Raw genomic sequence first — 18,016 nt, 5'->3', positions numbered from 1 at the left:
GGGTCACTGTTATATCACCCAAAATTGGAGCTGAGTGTGGTATCAATCTCTTATGGAACATGACTGCAGGGGAAAAGGGTAGATTCATTCCCCTAAAAGGGCACTGTGCAACTAGAAACTGATGCTAGGTTAGTAATAAAGATTACATATTACATGTACAATGTGATGATTTTATGCTTATATATATTGCAAAATGATTGTCATAATACTATCAGTCAACACATTCATCATCTTATATCATTACCGTGTGTGTGTGCGTGTGCGTATGATGAGGTCATTTAAGATCCACTCTCTTAACAACTTTCAAGTGTATACTACACTATTGCTAATTATAGTCACCATGTTGTACATTAAATCTCCAGAACGTGTTAATCTGGAAGTTTGTACCTTTTAACCAACATCTCCCCATTTCTTTCACCTCACAGACCTTGGCAAACCATTAATCTACTCTGTTTCTATGAGATTAACTTCTTTAGATTTCATACGTAAGTGAGATCATGCAGTCTTTTTTTCTCTTATTTCATTTAGCATAAGGTCCTCAAAGTTCATCCAAGTTGTCATGATGTTCCCTCATTTTTACACCTCAATAGTATTCCACTGTATATACATGCCACATTTTCTTTAACCATTTATTCATCAACAGTCACCTAAGTTGTTTCCTCATCCTGGCTATTGTGAATGATGCTGAAGTGAACATGAGGATGCATCGATCTCTTAATTTAATTTTAAAGTATTAATTTTATTGGCAAAATAGAAATGGAACCAAACTTGGTTATTTTTGGTAACTAATTCTGAACTCCTTCATATGTTTAGGAAGTTAACCACTTCACAAAATGTAGCGCTCAAAAGAGTTTGCCTTCAACTACGGAAGCAATAAAGACCAGATACTTATTTTTTAGGCCTCTCTTGCTTAGCAAGTCACACCCAGATTTCCAGGCTTTGAATTGAAATACTTTAATAAAAAGCAACATGGAGGATGGTGAATCAACTCTGAGTCAGCAGCAGAAGCGATGTCTCATTTCTAGAACTAGCAGTTGTAGTAGAAGCTGCAGTTTCCATTGTCCAATGCTGGTTCTGCCTACGGTGGATCCCGACACAGGTGCTCAGTAGCAGTGGAAGTGATGTGCTCATCCAATGGTTTTGAAGCTTAATTTTTACTTCAGCTGTGATTTTAAGGCCTCTTTTGTTTCCCTCTGTTTTCCAAGCCTGGTTCTCCAGTTTTTCCTGCATCACTGTGAGTATATAAACTGCTTTTGCACTTAAATCTGTTTGAACCAGTGTCTGTTTGCAGTCAAGAACTGTGACAGAGAAAGAACACATTCAGTAAAGTGGAGAAGAGGTTTTCTTCAGAGGAATATATTTAGGCTTTACAGATAAGAGATTTGAAAGCATGTGAGCTGGCTCCAGCATAGTGTTGCTTAGAATTGCAAAGATGTCCTTTATGATATCCATAAAATTAAATGAAATACAGCTTCAAATACTAGCTCTAATTTCTGAAAGGTTCGCAGATATTTTGGTTACTTATGGAGAACATAGCTGTGGGATTAATGAGGAAATTGCCAATTTTCTGAGGAATGATACCATTGGAAAAGCCTGTTCATAGGACAATCATCTGATGCATAAGAAAGGACTGCAGATACCCCCAAACCATTATAGCAGTGTGGCTTTATACCTAATGGATGTAACCTGATGATATTAGGTGTGATATAATTCAACAATTATGCCTTCAGTCACAACTACCTAGGAAGCTTGGTGATTCTCCACAGTGGGTGTTAAGGTACCTACATCTCTCAGCATTGAGAGATTTGTGTCTGTTTTGAAACACCAAAAGAAGGCTCCACTGAACAGCCAGCTTTAAAATTCTCTGTCTGTAACTACAGTATCTGAACAAATTATTAGTCTGATGAAAAATATATAGACATGAAAGAAAACCACTCTTGGTAAATACAGAGTGCATAGGTTTGAGAGAGAGAGAGAGAGAGAGAGAGAGACCAATAGCATAACAAAAGTGTAAGTCACATTTCTTTAAATTATCAAACAGAAAGTAGATTCTACCATTATAAGTCCGAAGATTTACTGGTTATAGGTTTGCTTTGAGCTAGTGCTCTCAGGTCGGGGGTGGGGGTGGGGTGGGGTGTGGGGAATGAAATTTAATGAGAAAAACTTAAAAAGAAGCAAGAATTAGACACTCCAGCAAAAACGTGACACAGTAAATTATCACTTACTATACGCCAGACACTTCTAAGTGTTTTAAAGTGTGTCTTTTTTTGTATGCTTATTTGTTTTTGAGATAGAGAGAGAGAATGAGAGGGGAAGAGAGAGAGGGAGACACAGAATCGGAAGCAAGCTCCAGGCTCAGCACTGTCAGCACAGAGCTGACATGGAGCTCAAATTTGTGAACCATGAGATCTTGACCTGAGCCAAAGTCGGACGCCTAACTGACTGAGCCACCTAGGCACTCCTCTTAAGTGTTTTAGACATACTAATTTATTGAATCCTCACAAAATCCTGTGAGATATACAGTTATTATCTTTAATTTCTGGATATTGAATCTGAGGCATAAATATATTGAGTAGCTTGTCCAAAGACATACAGCTAGTAAAGGAGAGCTGGTATGTAAGTTAGTGATCTAATTCGAGAGTTTACACTTGACCACTATGTGTAGGACCATAGAAAAACACGAAAAATTTGTAGAAAATTAGGATACAGGATGAGCACAAATATAGAAGAGCCATTTTCAGTGCAATTCAATAAGGCATGAGTCAAAGCACATAAATGTGGTGGCCAAAATTCCATGAGAAATTATATAGGTCGCCTTCAAAATGAAGCATAAATACATCACAGAAGGTGTCATTTAGTATATAATGCAGCTAGCTGGTAAAAAACAGTCAGCTCTGGAGTTTCCTATTGAGCATAGCTTCACACAATATAGGAAAAACATCACTGTTACAACACGCAAACAATTGGCATAAGGCAGATTATAAAATACACACACACACACACACACACACACACACACACACAGTAATTCCAGAAGTGCTACTTGGTGGGATTAGAGTCATAAGACTATGACATAAATGAAGTCATGCTATGGGAAATTTTGTTAATTTATTCACTAAGTATTGTTGGAGAAACCACTGTGTTTCAAACATTTGAGATTTCTCAGTGAACTAATAAAATAAAAAGCCCTGAATTTGTAGACTTATAGTTTAATAGTTCAATAAGGGACAATAGAGAACCAACAGCATATGTAGTATGCCACAAGGTGATTTTTATGGGGGAAAAAATACAGCTAGTGGTAAGGGAAACTGGGTATTCCGGGGTTGAGATAATCGTTGGATTTTTTTTAAAGCCCTGTTTGAGAAAATGTTAAAGATGATAGATTTAGCCATAAAAATGACAAAATTTTGTGGCACTTACAGCACCACAAGACCCTACAGCAGGGGAGACTTATGTGTTCAAGGAACAGCAAGACATTCAGTGCAGCAAAGTGATTTGGGGAAGAATACTGGAAATAAACTCTGCAAAATGATGGAGGACTGGGTCATGTAGGGCCTTGTAGGCTATTTATGGACTTAACCATTTACTCTTAAATGTATGGGTGACATTGCAGGATTTTGATTAGAAGATATGATTGGATTAAGATTTTTAAAGGATCATTCTGACAGTTGTGTTGACTAAAGAATGGGGGGTAGGGAGAAGCAAGGATAGAAACAGACATTGCAACTAGGGATTCATTGTACTAGTTTAGGAAAGAGACGATCATGGCTGCAACCAAGGTGATTGTAGTGGATATATACTCAGTAAAAGGGTGCTGGAAAGAGTGATAAATAATATAGGTAGAAAACAAAGTAAGTGTGTTATCCTACAAAACAAGTGAAGAAAGACGTTAAGGAAGAGGGAATGAACAACTGCACCAAATGTTGCTGGCAGCTCAAAGAAAATAAGGTCCAAAAACTGATCATTGGATTCAACAATGTGAGGAACATTGATTTTGGTAATAAAAGCAACTGGTTAGAGTACCAGGAGTGAAAGCTGGAGAATGGATTAAAGACAGTATGGACAAAGAGGAACTGAAGATAGCATATGTGGACAACTCTTTTGAGGCGCAAAATCAAATGGTAGCTTATAAAGATATGTGTGATCAATGGGGAACATGGTGGTTCAGTTAACTGAGCATCCAAATCATGATTTTGGCTCAGGTCATGATCCTAGCTAAGGTTGTGGAATTGAGCCCTGTGTCGGGCTCAACGCTGAGTGTGGAGCCTGCTTAAGATTCTCTCTTTTTTTTTTCCTCTCCCTCAGCCCCTTTCCCCCCACTCTCCTCTCTCTCTTTCTCTAAAACAAAAAAATTAAAAAAACTAAAAAAAAATTTTTAAGATATGTGTGATCAAAAGAAAGGTGTTTTTTTTCTTTTTTTTTTTAATGGAAGAAATGATTGATCCAATAAAATGTAAATTTTGTTGTAGCAGAGAGAAGGAGGAAAAATTGCCAGAGGCAATATTCTTAGGTAAGTGAGGCAGGATAGATTTAGTGCCATAGAGTAATTGCAATGATATAGGATCATGTAGAATCCATCCTTGGTAATAGTCAGAAAGAAAGAATATGCAGTTCTGACAATGAATGGCAGGGAGATATGGCATTGAGAGATGATGGAAATTCCCATTTAATTGCTTCAAATTCATAATGAAATAAGAAGGGATGCCCTTAAACTAAAAATACATGCTTCAGCATGTGTGGGTGGTAGTGTTTGCACACATGTATATTTGGGGGCAGAAAAGGGGAAACATAATTTTGGTGGTACATTTTGTTAATTTTTGTGAACACATAGTCTGATAGAATAAAAAATTCCTGAGCACTAAAATATGATAGCTTATTTTCCTAGCAATATTAGAACATATGGAAGCCTGGTCCATGAAATGTGAATCAGAGAATGAAAACTTTGTTTGGTAATTTGAAATCCTCAACCTTCAATATGTTTTCAAAACCAGTCCAAGGGAGATTATTTCTACTGTGTTTATAATAACTCAGATTTGGCTATATTTCAAACTAAATCCAAAATGTTTCCTTTAGCTCACTTACATATCAATATTTTTTATAGTTTTTATCACATGTTTTTATGCTATCTATAAAAGTGTGACATATTTCTGTTTGCATCTGGATTTTAGGTAGTATGCATGTGTGTAGATAAAGAACTGAGAAATCAATGGATTCTGAGCACTTTATGGTAGGGAGTATTATCACTTATGGCAAGCAACCATTATAAAGTTGAAAATGGTGAACTGTCCCTATAGTTCAGATCTGCCAACATAAAATCAAATATTCTTGGAAATGATAGAGCTATTAGAAAGTATTGACAGAAACTGATGAAGAAAGCATTCGACCTACCATGATGGGGGTTTGTGTATTTCAATATTGAAAACATTTAAATAATAGACATTCAGAGTCTTCTTCATTCAATAATATATTCCCATGTATTTGTAACATGCATTTTTAGAAAAGTTATTGATTTCAATTTACCTATAATCTAAAACTAAATTTATTTAAGAAAAAAAAATATTTCAACACCTTATACACGTGAGATACCCAACCATACCAAATCTTCACATTTCTTGATTTTGTGTTAAATAATTTGAGTGTGTGTATGTGCATACATGTGTGTATGTGCATATATAAGTGTCTAAATTACTTTCAATTAGCAACCTGGCACACCGAAATGAGCCTTATTAATGTTAAATGCAGATGGACATTTGACAGGGGCAATTTGAGCTAAAGACAATAAATAATAGATTTGAGAGAATTGTGCTCTTCACCCATTCATTCAATAAATGAAGAATTATTCATGGGGTACTTAAAGAATACCAGGTCCAGTGACGGGTAGTGGGGGTATTAAAAGGAATAACAACAATCAATCTCTCACCTCAAAGAAAATGCATTCTAACACCAGCAGCCCTAGGCTAAACCAATTTTCCAACTATTTTCTTTAGCTGCAGAATTTCAAATTACTGAATGTGAATGTTCTGCGCAGGTCATGCACTCACCAATCTTTTCTTGGCACCACACTGTCTATGCTTTTATACTTAGCCTGACCGAGACATTTATGTAGCTTGTCTAATTTTTATATATACAACTGTATGCTTGTACCTTACAAACAATGGTATTATATATGAATACGTGATTGTAGTCATAAATTGTATTTGAGTGCCATGTTACAGTTTGCAGGTCCTATTTTAAGTATTAGGGCTTCTGCACACACTAACAATACTTATTCTTTAAATTCAAAGTCAATTGAAAAATGGACACACGTGTACAAGAGTGAGACATCAAAGTGAAACTAGATTACAAAAGATGGCTTTATGTTCAATAAGTACAGTTTTCTTTTCTTGAATTACAATTTATCTTGAGGTCAAATGAAGCACATCTGGCACCTATGAGACCTCTTCTAAAGGTCTTCTTGTTAGATCCTGGGACAGAACACAGACCTAATTGTTCTCATTAAACTCATCATTGAATAAATCATTTCACATCCTTTGGCCATGATGGGGAATAAGGAGTAGGGGCAGGGTCAAAGTTCTCCCCAGCACTGGATATAGAACCTGCTTAGACTTGGGCAAGTGAGCCCTGATTCAGGCCCTGGGCCTTCAGCAGCCTGCTGTTTTGGAGTGCCTTTCTGGAAATGTCTACATCCCCTTGGGTTAATAGGACCAACCAGACCACATTGGCTGTGGCCCTGCAAATGTAGGGACAGCCATATTACAGAACGGGCCCATGTCTCCCTACTACAGACCAAAGAAGGAATACAAGGAGAGTTAACTTGTGGACAACTGTGTTTTTCCTATATGCTTCTCACAGCAATCTGCTAAGGTAGCTAATTTTAACCTAATGTTGCACATAGATACACAGAAATTCAACACTTGCATTGAACCATTAAGAGCTGTGCAAAGTCACATATCCTTGTGTCAGAGCCGCATTCGATGATTTGATGTGGTCTTTCTATCATAACTCAATTTAAAAAAATAAAAACTCTGTGTTTAGGTTTTGAGGCAAAACAGAGACCACATCTTTACTGAAAGAATATTTGCAGTAGATGCAGCATTCTGTGACACTTGCACATAGCTTAGGAGCGAGTTTTCTTGTTGCCTTAGTTCGTATAACTTCAAATGAATTGTTGTAATGGCAGTTATTCCATACAGTTAAGGAAAGTCAAAAACAGTTTGGAAATCTTATTGACTATTAAAATATTTAAATATATTTAGTTTAATTTAGTGCTGTTTTGTTTTAGTGTCAATAAGATTGAAAATAAGGAGTTGCTTAGTATTCAGTTAACAGATTGATCAATTTGTCCTTTTGGTGTTTTTCAAATCCTGCCCCCTAAGCACCAGCAGCTAAATCTTTAAAGTAGAATAAATGTTTTCAGATTTCTCCAAATGGATCCAGAGATCTCTGTTATAATGTCTAACATAGATTTCCCCCAATCGCATCAAGAGATCTTTCTCTCCCTTTATCTCTGTCTATATATATCTCACTACTGTTGCCCATGAGACATCGGTTTACGATGCTAATATCACTAACAGCAAACAAATTTAGACATCTTTTATAAAGAGCAGTGCTTTTTCTATGGTCCATAGTAGACTATGATGTGGTATCTCACCTTTTTTAAACCCATGTGCCTTTTTGATAAGCCTTAAAATTGAATTGCATACCACGCATGAATACTGTGGCATTTCACAACATATTATGCACTATGACTAACAGCCAACCAAAGCAGTGTAGGTAATAAAAATACCTTTTATGACCACACATCACAGCAAAATGTTTTTTATGTTCTTGGTGCAGGGAAATCCCCCACCTATCACCCCACACCAAAATTGATTGTCTCAATAGGTACAAACTTTCAACCTCTACAGTTGAGAATAATTGATATATAGCCATAAGAAGCTTATCATTTATTTTGCTATAGAAAACAAAAATCTCAAACCATACAAGACCATTGTGCAGTCATAATCAAGCTGTATTCCATCTCCTGACTTCCTTTACAGACAGTGGTTTGTGTCCATCTCCCCTACACTTACTGTACTACAGCCACCCTCACATACTTTCTCTTGTGTAAACTGACCAAGCTGATTCCTGCCCTGATCTCAATGCTATTTCTTCTATCTAGAAATATCATGCCTCCAACTTTTGTAGAATAGACTCCTTTCTGTCATTCCCATTTTAGGTGACACATAAACTCCTCAGAGAGGGTTTCTCTGATCATGTGATGGTTTCCCTTAGTATTTTATTTTCTTCTTAGCACTTCTCACAGCCTTGGATTTTTCTCTTTGTTTATTGTCTCTTTCAAGCTTCATCCCACTTTAGGGTATAAATACTTTGAGAATACAAGTCTCAAAAGTGTTATTCAATGTTGCAAGCCATCTCTCTCTTTTTTTTTCAATATATGAAATTTATTGTCAAATTGGTTTCCATACAACACCCAGTGCTCATCCCAAAAGGTGCCCTCCTCAATACCCATCACCCACCCTCCCCCCTCCCACCCCCCATCAACCCTCAGTTTGTTCTCAGTTTTTAAGAGTCTCTTATGCTTTGCAAGCCTTCTCTTTAGAACAGTCTGCCACTCAACGAGTACTCCAAGCATATCTGGTGAGAAATGGTGAGGGAAAGAATAAAGAAAAATCGTACAGCCTATGATCATAAAACATTGGTTTCTACATAAATAAATCCATGTGAATATGCTGATGCCTACTATTTTCTTAATGTTTTCTATTATATCACATTTGTTTTCCACAAATCTTATGCAATTGAGATATGCAAATGTATAACCAACAGTGAATAATTTGAAGAATGGGAATGTTTAAGGGATTGTCTTTAAAAATAAACATTCTGGGGCACCTTGGTGTCTCAGTTGGTTAAGCATCTGACTCCCGATTTCGGCTCAGGTCATGATCTCACTGGCCTGAGATTGAGCCCCGCGTCAGGCTCTGAGATGACAGCACACAGCTTGCCTGGAATTCACTCTCCCTTTCTCTTTCTACCCCTCCCCACTGTTTGTGCTCTCTCTCTCCTAAAATAAATATATAAACAGTTAAAATTTTTTTAAAAGTAAATATAAAAATATAAACAAACCTTCCATTTGCACCTCCATAGTCTTTTGATCTGCACTGTACCTTCAATTTTCTTTTTGGATATGTTAGTCATTTTGGAATTGCTATTTCCCTAAAAAATTATTAGTGCTAAAATATTTTTGAAAGAACAATATTCTAGAATACTTTCTACTGGCAAGTTTTTATCTTTACACCATCTACTAATATATCTTAAAAATAACTCGATATTAATTTAAAGATATCTTCTGTATTCTATTTTATAATTGTATAGTACTCTATTGTGTTGAGGTACCCTACTTTATTTGGCTAATCTCTCAAGCATGAATATTTACCTTTTTTCCATTTTTTAAATAAATGTTTTATTTTACAGCAGTAGATCTAGATTTATGAAAAGATTGCAAAGATAGTATAGAGAGTTCCTATATACCACACACCCAAGTTTTGCTCCTTATTAACATCTCATATTAGTATGTTACATTTGGATTTTAGACATACTTACAAGTGTTGGTGGTGTCTCATTTATATTTAAATTTATCTTCTCACATGCAATTTTCTATCTGTATATTCTATGTGGTGGACTGTCTGGTTTTTTGCACATTTTTAATTAGGTTATCTGTTTTCTTACTGTTCAGTTAAAAAAAAATTTTATATAGTTTGGAACCAAGTCCTTTATCAGATACGTGCTTTACAAATATTTTGTCCCAGTCTGCGGCCTACATTTGCATCCTATTTCCAGTGTCTTTTGCAGATAAGACTCTTTTATTTTATATTTATTAAATTAATAACTTCAATTATTTTTATGTATCATGCTTTTGTTCTTACATATAGTAACTCATGACCAAACCCAAGGTCTCATAAATTTTCCCCTCTTTTATTATAGAAGATTTATAGTTTTGCATTTTATATTTAGGTCTATTTTTTTTTTTATGTGTGTGTGAAGGTTGTAAGTTCTGTATACAGTTTCATTTATTTTCATATGCATGTCCAATTTTCCTAGGACTATTTGTTGAAAAGAATATGATTTCCCCACTGATGTGCCTTTTCTCTTTTTTCAAATACTAGTTTATTGTATTTGTGAGAATATGTTTCTATGTTTTCTATTCTGTTGATTGATCTATGTGTTTATTTCTTCATCAATAAATACCACAGTCTTGATTACTGTAGTGATATGTTATGTCTTGAAATCAGGTAGTGTAAGTCTTCAACTTTGTTCTTCTTCACTGTTATTTTGTCTATTCTATGTCTTTGCCTCTCCATATAAATCTTAGAATCAATTTGTTGATATCTGCAAAATACCTTGTTGAAATTTTTATGGAAAATTCATTGAATGTACTGATTAAGATGGGAAGAAATTCACATCTTAAAAATTATTGAGTCTTCCAATTCATAAACATAGAATGTCTCTCCATTTACTTCAAACTTCTTTGGTTTATTTCGTAAGCACTGTGTAGTTTTTCATATATAGATTCTATGTGTATTTGGTTAGATTTGTGCTTACTTTTTGAGGCCACAATAAATGGTATTTTCTTTTAATTTTCAATTAAAATAATTCATTGATGGTATATAGGAAAATAATTTGTATATGAACTTTGTATCTTAAAACCCTGCTATACCTGCTTATTAGTTCCAGGAATATTCTTCTGACTTTTGGGAAGAAGAATGATTGTTTCAGAATATCCAATGGGAGGTACCTGGGTGGTTCAGTCGGTTAAGTGTCTGAGTTTGGCTCAGGTCATGGTCTCAGGCTTGTGGGTTTGAGCCCCGTGTTGGGCTCTGTGCTGACAGATCAGACCCTAGAGCCTGCTTCAGATTCTGTGTCTCCCTCTCTCTCTGTCCTCCTCCACTCATGCTCTTTCTCTCTCAAAAATAAATAATAAAACATTAAAAATTAAAAAAAAAAGAATATCCAATATATTTTTTTTAATTTTTTTTAACGTTTATTTATTTTTGAGATAGAGAGAGACAGAGCATGAACGGGGGAGGGGCAGAGAGAGAAGGAGACACAGAATCGGAAGCAGGCTCCAGGCTCTGAGCCATCAGCCCAGAGCCCGACCAGGGCTCGAACTCGCAGACCGCAAGATCGTGACCTGAGCTGAAGTCGGACACTTAACCGACTGAGCCACCCAGGCGCCCCCAATGGATATTTTTTAAGGAAGTGTTATTTCTTCTTTTCTAGTCACACACACAAACATATGTATACATACATATACATGCATTTCTTTTCCTTGTCTTATTGCAATAGCTGGAACTTTACATACAAGGTTAAATAGTACTGTATTGTAAACAATACATTTATAGAAGAGGATTAATTGGTTAAAGGATAAATGTATATATAGAATTATTAAATATTGCCAGTTCGTGAACAGATGATTTACAAAGAGAGCTATATATTTGGCCTGTAAACATAAGAAAAGAGGCTAGACCTAACTTGTAATACAAGTAATTCAAAACTAAACTGACATATCTTTCATATCTATCAGACTGGAGGGGGGGACAACAAAACCACAAACAAAACCAAAAATCATGTGATTTAATATCCAGTTGGCAAAGCTTTAAGGAAACAAGCATTCTCATAAAAAATAAAAATAAGTACATAAATAAGAAAATTTAGTAGACTTGGCACACAATGTTTCATTAGTTTCAGGTGTACAAAATAGTGATTTAACAACTTTACATGTTACACTATGCTCACCAAACATTTCCAGACATTTCAGTTAGAACCGTTTTGGTCCAACCTCTATAGAGATATATTTGACAATAAGCCTAAATATTTTGGACTTAAATCTTCTCAATTTTCTTTGTTTCATTCCAGGATAATCTTCCTAAGCTTTTCTCTGATTACTTTATATCTAGTTATTTTAACTTCCACTAAACCACTAAGAGTAAAAAGTCATGGAATAAAGAAATACTCATAATATGAGAACTGTGAACTTTCTCTGGAAATTTGTTTTATATAGTGATAGCTTTTGAGTTTATGGGATATCCCTGACCTAATCTTCAGATTCGCGTAGATTTAGGTCTATTTAATTAAAATGTTGCTGTTTGTGAATGATTTCTTTATCTGTCCTGAAACAGACAAAACCTTGATGGAGCCGCAGTAGAAATTTTTGTCTAAATAGTGATATCTCAGAATCCCCAGGGTGAATGAACTGACTCCGGGCAGTGTAAATTTATTTGATGGATGTAATTAGTAATATATAGCCTCTGAAAGTTAGGAAAGATTTCTTTCAATTCAGGAATAATTTGACTTCTATCATACTAAAATATGGGATGAGGTGATGGTAAAAATATAGGTTGTGCAACTAAGATTAAACACTTTTGCCACTTCCTAGCTGCATACTCTTAGAAAATATGTTAATCATCCTGAATTTCAGTTTCTTCACTGTAAAAGAGAGAATCACAATTCATTCCTTTAACTCATCAAAAGGTATTCATTTACTGAACAAGCGAGGATAAAAATACCAGGATATTTTGGAAAATTAAATAGTGTGAAAACACACAGCACATTTTCTGGAATATACTAGGCACTCAATAAATGTTCATCTCCTTATTTGTTTCTTTTTAAAACATTATTTAAATTCCAGTTAGTTAACTTACAGCGTAATATTAATTTCAGGTTTACAATATAGTGATTCAACATGTCCATGCAACACCCAGTACTCATCACAAGTATACTCCTTAATCTTTCCATCATCTATTTGACCCATCCCACCAACCACCTCCCCTCTGGTAACCAACCATTAGTTTGTTCTCTCTCATTAAGAGTCTGTTTCTTGGTTTGCCTCTGTGTGTGTGTGTGTGTGTCTCTCTCTCACTCTCTTTTTGTTTTGTCCCTTCCCTCATTTGCTTTGTTTCTTATTTTCCACATATGAGTGAAATCACATGGTGTTTGTCTTTCTCTGACTGAATTATGTCACTTAGCAAAATACTCTCTAGTTCCATCCATGTCATTGCAAATGGCAATATTTCCTTCTATTTTACAATTGAGTGATATTCAATTTACAATTGAGTAATATTACAAATGAGTAATACAATTGACTAATACATATATGTATATATATGTGTGTGTACATATATATGTATATGTGTGTGTGTGTGTGTGTGTGTGTGTGTGTGTGTATATAAAATCAGTCAATGGACATGTGGGCTATTTCCATAATTTACTCATATAAAATTTAAAATTGATTCAGGTCATTTATTTTTGCTTCTCTGCCACCTCGTGGCTTTAATAATATTTTTACATAAAACTTACTCATGCCAAAGTTAAATGACATCTGGTACTCCTAAAATATTGGTAATTGTCTGTTTAAGAGTAACTGATAAATAAAATTATAAATTTATGCACATTCAGACTCATTACCCTTTAGTATGGATGTTTTAACTGAAGTACAAAATTGTATTTCAAAATTTTACTTTCTCAATATTTAAATGAAGATTTTTCCAGTCCAATTTTTTTTTACACTGAATATCAAGCAACTTCTAATTTCAATTTTATGACTTTTCCAGTGAGTGTGATTATATTATATATTTTTTGTGCAAATGTACCCAGAGGAAATGTTTTTTTTTTTTTAAATTACGGATAAGGGGAGCTTAGTTAAGTGTCCGACTTCGGCTCAGGTCATGATCTCACGGTTGGTGGGTTTGTGCCCCATGTTCAGGCTCTGTGCTGATGGCTCAGAGCCCAGAGCCTACTTCAGATTCTGTGTCTCCCTCTCTCTCTGCCCCTCCCCTGCTCATGCTCTGTCTCTGTCTCAAAAGTAAACATTAAAAATTTAAATAAATAAAAAATAATGGGTAAATAAAAGAGTCATAGCAATACATAGAAAGACCCATTTAAATATATGCAGTGAATTACTCTTTGTACCATTTATATAACTTAGAATTTCATAAATACTAAAATTGTAACTGCATTCATATGAATGTATTAACCTTCAGGAGTATGTACAGGTGCTTAATTTGTACTTAGCAAGATATAAATATCAAACTAGGTGTCGATTAATTGATTAAAATATCTTATTTTTTGAGTAGCTATTTTAAATTTGACATTCAATAAACACCTATCAGAAGCAGATGACGTTTGATCCTCATTTCACCACCTATTTTCAGTCTTAAATTTTATTTACCATTTATTAAACTCCTAATATGTGTCAGGTGCCATCTATTGCTCTCATTCTTCCCTAAGAAACATTTCTCTACTTTTTACTCCTACCAGTTAGGATCAATTCTGCTTCTATAGGTTTATTTCTTCCTTCAGCTAGCTTGAATGAGATAGTCCCAGGAATGTGTCATGTAAATAAAGTTGGCAATTTTTTCTAATATCTTTGACCTTTATTTCTTAGATCCTAATTTATATCTACTTGATTCTAATTTACCTGACTCTACTTCATCATCTTTCTATCACTCAGTGTTAAATTAAATCATCCATTGTGATATATTTCATGATTATATTGGTTTTAATCATTAATAATTAATCACTCGTAACTTTTTTCATGGAAATTATTTGTCAGTGATCCATTCTTGCTTCCTGTAATGATAATTTATCCACTGATATTCCATGGTTATACATATAAAACATAAAAAGGTCAGGAAGCTTCTCAGTTTGGTTCAAAATTTATAATTCTTTTCTTAATGAATATTATGTGTTTTAAATAAGACCTACTGTTTAAATTAAAGGTAATATTATTCAAAGTTAAATGAAGTACTAACATTTATAAAGTGTTCTAGATCTCAAAATGAGACTAAGCATACATTATTCTTCAGATTGATACAAAAACAATTTGGATTAGTTATTTAAACAACAATACACTTTTATTATATGAATGGAAATAGAATAGTAATAACTCATCACCTAGCCTTTCTCTTCCCAGGAATCCCACATTCTTGTGTTGCTTATACACCACCTTAATTGCTTATTTATCCAGGTCTCTTGCTCAGTATCAAAAATGCAGTCCTCAGCAGACAAAGGTTAAGATGTATAAAGTGATTTATTTTTAAATTGGATACCATGGAAATATCTCACATATTATTCAAGAAAACCCATTTCAGTGATGCATTCTTGTATTTTGGATGATCTTGATGCACATATTTGAATAAAATACACAGGAGGCACCCATTTAAAACTCTGGTTTATACTGTGGTAATAGCTAACATGACATTGTATCAATCTTCCAACTTCCAAAGTTCCCAACTGCAAATCCACAATCAAAAAAAATGCGGGGCGCCTGGGTGGCGCAGTCGGTTGAGCGTCCGACTTCAGCCAGGTCACGATCTCGAGGTCCGTGAATTCGAGCCCCGCGTCGGGCTCTGGGCTGATGGCTCAGAGCCTGGAGCCTGTTTCCGACTCTGTGTCTCCCTCTCTCTCTGCCCCTCCCCCGTTCATGCTCTGTCTCTCTCTGTCCCAAAAATAAATAAACGTTAGAAAAAAAAATTTTTTTTTTTAAAAATGCATGTCTGCAACATAATTGGATTCTTCTACAAACACAAGTGTATGCTCATTCCTCTGGGACCAGTTAACTGGGATCAGTTAAAGATGATTTTTGACTGCTAAGGTCATTTTCTACTCTCCTACTTGGACTAAAGATCACTTAAAATTCTTCTTTCTAAATATTGATGGAGCTATTTTTATTATGATCCAATTTAATATTGAAGTATACAACAGGAGTATCTATTAGGGCTAGAATGAAGATATATTTTTGTTACAAAGAATTTACAGAATACAACAGCACACATTCAATCATATTTAGGGAAGTGAGAAAAGGATTACTTAAAGAAATCTTCATAATTACATTTGGCAGTTTCTCCTCAGTTCTATAGTCAAATCTGAAAAATGTTAATTTGCCTAACTTTACTTAGTTTGCTATTAAGCCAATCCTGTTATCGACTCTGTCTAGACAGAGGAATTTAAAGACTTCCCATTCTTAATTTGACACAAGAAGTAGAATTTATTAAAAAGTGAGAGTAAATCCATAGAAAGATGATTATATATCTAAGGCATATACAAATAAATATCTTAGCTTTTTCCTTTTTTCAATATTACTAAATGTTGCAAAATTACATAGATTTATAAATATTGGACATTTACAATCTCTTATACATTCCTTTAATAAACAATATTAAAGAATGAAGATATAGGAAAATAATTGCAGCAGATATGCTAGAGAAGGATTATTATCCTTAATACATGAGTCCTTGAATTTTTATAACCATTTTCTTTCCATTAAAAAGTTGAATAAATCTAAAAAAATATATTGGTGGGAGAATAAAAATTGTCAGCAAACAGCAAAATATGCTTATACCTACTAGGAAACAATCAAGAATAGAGATTTCATGTTATTTTTATCAATCAAATTGACAAAATTTTGTCTTCTATTAATAGTTGATAGGTTTGTGCAGAGATAGAAATTTTTACATAATGGTAGTAAGTCTTCTGGCAGTAAGAAGACATATATATATAACATATATATATATATATATATATATATATATATATAAAGCATATATATATATGTTTTGGGGTTTTTTTGTTGTTTTTGTTTTTGTTTTTTTTTTTTTTTTGAGAGAGAGAGACACAGAATATAAAGCAGGCGCCAGGCTCTGAGCTGTCAGCACAGACAGAGCCCAACATAGGGCTCGAACTCACAAACTGTGAATCATGACCTGAGCTGAAGTCAGATGCTTAACTGATTCAGTCACCCGGGTGTCCCTATATATTTGTGTTTTTTTAATATAGATAGAATTTTTCATAATAGTGAAAAAGTTAGGAGCATTACACACACCTAACACTAGGAGTTTTGCTTGATTACCTATGGTGCAATTATATGATGCATATCACGTAGCCATTTAAAAGTAAATATTTAAAGACTTTAATGGTATAAAAATTGTTACATTATAATAGTCACAAGGCAGATCATAGAACTACAAATGATATGTTATCCTAATTCTTCTATTAGTTACATGGAACTCGAATAAAATATCAGGAAGGGAATTCACCAAAATTCTAATACTGGTTTTCTTTTTGGTGGATCTGCATGTTTTTAATTTACATATGTATTTGTCAGTATTTTCAACAATGAAATAATATTATATAAAATTTAAAAATGTGAATATTCTTAAAAGTGAAAGAAAAACTATTTTAGTTATTTATTGACAATATCATTTTTCTATATTTTAAATAGCAATTTATTCAACATATAATTATGCCAATATTAAAATTTTTCTTATTAATAAAAATAATTTACCTTTTTAAAAGTTTTAATTCCACTGTAATTAATATAAAAATTTAGATTAGTTTCAGGTGTACAATATAGTGATTCAACAATTCCATACATTACTCAGTGCTCAAGATAACTGTACTCTTAATTCCCTTCACCTATTTCACCCATCCCCCCACCCACCTCCCCTCTGGTACTATATGTTTATTCTCTATAGTTAAGCGTCCGTTTTTTGGTTTGGCTTTTTTTCCCTTTATTCACTTGTTTTATTTTTTAAATTCCACATATTAGTGAAATCATGTGGCATCTTTTTCTGACTGACTTATTTCAGTTAGCATGATACTTTCTAGATCCACCCATGTTGTTGCAAATGACAAGATTTCATCCTTTTTATAATTGAATAATATTCCAGATCTTGATCCATTCATCTTTATCCATTCATCTGTCAAAGATTTGGAGAAAAAGAACCCCTTGTTCACTGTTGGTGGGAATGAAAGAAATAGTTTATTTTTCAAATGTATAAAATATCCTGTGTATGTATATATACGTATGTATGTATATGTGTATGTATATATATATGTATATGTGTATGTATGTGTGTATATGTGTGTGTGTGTGTGTGTGTGTGTGTGTGTTGTGTGTATCCAGAACATGAATGGAATCAGTTTGCTTTGTACTTCTCCAGAATTCAGGAGATATGCATAA

At 34.1% G+C, this 18,016-nt stretch overlaps 1 pseudogene; it reads left to right on the top strand.

Moving 5' to 3' along the window:
- The first annotated feature begins 969 nt into the window (after positions 1–969).
- Positions 970–18,016, top strand: part of LOC123610377 — a 33,386-nt pseudogene continuing 16,339 nt past the window's right edge.

Source organism: Leopardus geoffroyi, chromosome C2 (genome assembly GCF_018350155.1).
Source record: "Leopardus geoffroyi isolate Oge1 chromosome C2, O.geoffroyi_Oge1_pat1.0, whole genome shotgun sequence".
Lineage (NCBI taxonomy): Eukaryota > Metazoa > Chordata > Mammalia > Carnivora > Felidae > Leopardus > Leopardus geoffroyi.
This window is presented reverse-complemented; position numbering and strand designations above follow the sequence as displayed.